Below are 4,703 nucleotides of genomic sequence, written 5' to 3' on the forward strand. Positions count from 1 at the left end.
TTAGCTACGAGTGTTCCATGCTTCCCAAACTCCAGGTCTTACCTGTAACATAGTCCAAGCCCTCAAAATTGGTATCTAAGTCAACATGACTCGTTGCAATGCAAAGTTAGTGTGGAAGCAACAAACCCTGCCAGGGAGGATGTGAGCCGTGAAATCCATAACACTCCCTCTCACCTCTGAGTCCCTGGCATTGTGTGGGCAGTGTAGAAAAGGTAAGTTACTCAACTACTTTGAGTCCCAAATTAGTTAATTGATTATTCTTCAGTGTTTAACATAACCTATATATAGGGAAAGATTTTAGATATAAGGTTATACAACAGAGTGAAAATTAAATCAAGAAATGAGGGCAAAGAGAAAGTGGGGACAGAAATTTAAGATATAGCCAGAGTTAATTTTAGATGCAAAGTGTGTATCATCACAATTTCCTCATAGTTTAAGTGGAACTATAAGTCCCTGACATAATGCTCATTAATTATACAGTGGTTATCATTATTGCAGGTACACCCAACTTGTCACTGCAAAGACAGCACAAATGTATTTGTCTCCATTTTACACTCACTTTTCAGTTCTACGGAGGTTATCATGAGAAGATAGAAATAAATGGATTTTCAAATAAGGATGTACTGAGCAGGATGAGTAAGCTGTCTTGATGGGTAATAGCTAACATACAGTTTAAAAGTTCTAAAAGTTTGCAGAACCTAGTATAGTAGCAGACAATATAGATGGAGAAATGAATAATGCAATTATTTATACAAATATGTAAATATCTATAAAATCATTGTAGGAGAGGAAAGAGGTATTAAGGGTAAACTGATGGATGATTTTTGTTTTTGTTGGTATTATTATTAACTGGTAACTAATTTATTTTTGAATTGTTAACATAGGCTATGCTTTTAAATATGTGTTATCTCACTTAATCCCCAAGCACGAGGGCATCGTTATCCTCTGATAGATGGACGAGGGTACTGAAGTTAAACTTTCCCAAGATCACACAAGATTCGAACCCAAGCCTGGTTTTAAAGTACCTCTTAATCATTATACTGTTTGTATTATTCATGAACCCTAAAAAAAAAAATGCTGCAGCCAGTGCCTACCCACTCACGATTAATGCATGGAGGTACAAACATTTTATAATGTAATCTGCTTTAGCATGGAATTAGATATAAAATAATAACTTTGACAGTGGCTCTTGTGACATGACATGACATGACATGGGGGGAACGTCAGTGACTATTATTTCTAGGCTATCTCTAATAATAAAAAAGCTACAGCCATCACAATAATAATGATACTTTTGAAATGGATAACCGACCTTATAAAAAGTATGAGTAATTGCATCTTTTGAAAACTTTACTATGCTTATTGATCCCTAAAAACAATCTAGAAAAACAGTGTGCTTGATGCTTAAAACAAAGTCCCCTAGACATAACCCACCCTCTCCCCTATTTGATAAATGTTGTTGTCCATTGCCCTTTCTTTAGAGAATTTTGTAAGCATTAGAATATGAACTATGTTCAGGAAATGTTATTACTGAAATTACTAGGGGAATTTGGTTCTGATGTTTATTCCCTGATAATATTTAGCAGCAGGAACTGGAGAACTGCCAAGCCCTCAGCAAAGGCCTTCATGTTCTGTCCTTGTATTGCTACTAATTCACCATATTAGAAAGAAAAATAAAATTTAGAGAATTTATATATATCACATATATATGTATACATATATATGATATAATTTATATATATCATATATATGTATACATATATATGATATAATTTATATATATCATATATATGTATACATATATATATGATATATATTTTGTGTTAATATCAAAATGTTTAACCTAGGTAATACTTCAATTCAGCATTAAGTCTGTTTAAAATATAGATGAATCAATAGAGCTGATGGAAAACTATTTCATTCAACTAGTTGGCATTTTCTCATAACATGATTTAGACTCCCTTTTCTATTTCGAGCTCCATCCTCTATGCTTTCAGTTCAGCAAGTCTTCATTTTGGGTTCTCTCCTGAGATTCATAATGTAAAACATTTCTAACCGGAGTGTCCTACTCTAACCATATGTGTGAGATTGTACGTGTTGCCAGATGTACTGGAGTGACACCTGATATTCAGAGGAGGGCACATAGAGCCCCCACCCCTTCCCCGCCCCAGTCACTGTGATATTCTCTCAAATGGTGTAAAACATTGAACTTTACAATCTATTCGTTGGTTAGAAACAGTCCATTGAGGAAAATAATGTTTAAACAACCATACCATGCACAGTAGTCCTAAATGGAGTAGTGTATATAATCTAAACATTATTTGACATGCTTACCCTCCCTGATGGAAATATAGAGCCACAATTTGTAAGAGCCACCAGAATTTGTAGAGCTCTATCATCTCTACTGTGAAGACAAAAAAGCATGTCTTTCTCCAAATTTAGCTTCATCAATTAGAGTTGGTAAATACTTAGAAAACCTCATATGCAGATTTCTACACATTTTAATAAGATTTGATACTGAATTTTTTTGACAAAGTGACTTTGTTCCTCTTTATTTGCTGGGACAATATGAATAGAAGAATTATAGAATGTCATTTTATAGCTCTCTTCTCAAATGTAAAGCTAGGTTAAAATGCAAAATCAACTAAAATGATCCAATGTAAGCAACTCTGCTTTTTTGACTTATTTATCTGAAAGTGTTCAGCAATATTTTGTGTAGAAAATATTACCAGCAATATAATATCTACCTTTAGGGAAATATATCAATCCACTTAATAGCATAAAAATAAATGATAAATTGAATGCTCGGAACCATAATTTATCTACAATTTGGAAAGGGTCAAAAATCAAGAACTAAACTTGCACATGATTTTTCTCTCTACTTGAAAGCTGCGGCGGACTAGTCATAGGACCGCCTGTTGGATATTAGGATGTCTAAATGAACCAAGTCACTCTAATGAGCAGTTGAAGAGCAAAGCTGAAAGCAAACAAGCAGCAAACTCTTACCATAACCACACTTCAAAACAACATTCCTTGAAAAACTATTGTTTTTCAAAAACAAAGATGTTCAGAACAATCTGTTTTATATCCAAATGCCCTTTGGAAACACGGCATACTGTGTTCCCTGCTTAGGGATTCAAAAACACAGAGTTTTTAAAATTTGCTCATTATATCCTTTTTGGATTTTTTTTTTTTTTAATTTTGTCAAACACAAGTGTTTCATAGAAAAGAACTCTGCTTTGGACTCTTTGGTGACTCTACCTATATTGTGTAGAATTAGCTGCATGTGCTTAAACCTTGCACATTCGCACAGGGAGTGCATGTTACTTTGAGAGTTCTTCAAAGCTTAAAGTAGTATCCTAAAATTGAAAGGATTTACTTATACAATAGAAAAAAGTCCTGATTTTCAATACCGTTACAGAGACTTTTCTACTGTAAGGGAGGAACTTCTGCTTGGAGATTATGATTATTCATGAACATGCCTTAGGATATATAGGTTAAATTAGATTTTCTGGTAGTTTCTTCACCATGTAATTCAGTTTGTATTTGAAGGCTTAAAATCAACAAATTATTAGAAGTTAAAAAAAAAAAATCGGACCCAATATTCCTACATCAGAGACCCCTTTAAATACAGTAGGCCTGTTACGGTTGACATTACCCATGGAAACAAAGCTTTCCCAGGGGCTATATGTATATTACTGTAAGGAAAAGTAAGTGTAACAGAGATAATAATGCTTGATTAAAAAAGGATGCTTAAGTATTTATGAAATAGTCATACAAAGGCAAAATACAGAATTAATTGTCCTCAGTCATCTGCCTTAATCAAGTATATTATAGATATTGATCAGCATATACTTAAAGCTGACAAATCTAATAGCGTTAATATTATTAATTTTCTAGAATGCTTTTATTTTCATTAGCAATGTTAGATAACAGAAAGTTGAAATATATGACTAAAAGTGGGCTTACTAGATGAAATAAGTTTTCCTGGAAAATTAAGAAAAGAGACTTATTGAGTAGTTTCCACACTTTGATAATATTTTTTCCCCCATAAATCTGAAATCAAGAATCTAATTAGATTCTTTTCCTGCTCAGAGCAAATAAAAACTTCAACCACTAGTTTCTTTGGATATGGTCTGATATTATTATCTTTGCTTCTTGTGAAGCCTGATGCTGTGTTTTGCTGTTGTTGTTTCCAAAATGAATGGACATTACTCATAAGTAAGGACAGAAGAGTGAAAGTCCATTCTTGCTGTAGTTATGTTGCAGGATTTTTCCCCCTACAAGCGAGATACTGCAAACAGTACTGATTGCCCCACTTGAGAAAAGACTGAACTGAAATAGGTCCTGAGAAAAATGCCTAAAATGAGTAGTGATATAAGGAGAGTGTAAAATAAATAGACGTTTTCAGTCCGAAAAGATCAAGGCTGAGAAAGGATTTTACCAATGGCTATAAAATCTCAAAATGTGCAGAAAGGGAAGGCATGACTTGTTGACCAGATTCAGTGACATTATTTTAAAAAAAAGGTTATTTACAAAATGGCTAATACCCTTACTAAATGTGTAATCCTAAGAAGTAGGCATGACAAAAACATATATACAAAAAGAATTTAGAAAGAAAATGTGAATGGCACATCATGAGTAGATTCCTAGGAAGTTAGGGACATTGGGAATACTTCCCTTATTTTTTGCATCAGAGCTTC

Source organism: Pteropus vampyrus, unplaced genomic scaffold, assembly GCF_000151845.1.
Source record: "Pteropus vampyrus isolate Shadow unplaced genomic scaffold, Pvam_2.0 Scaffold108, whole genome shotgun sequence".
NCBI classification, from domain to species: domain Eukaryota; kingdom Metazoa; phylum Chordata; class Mammalia; order Chiroptera; family Pteropodidae; genus Pteropus; species Pteropus vampyrus.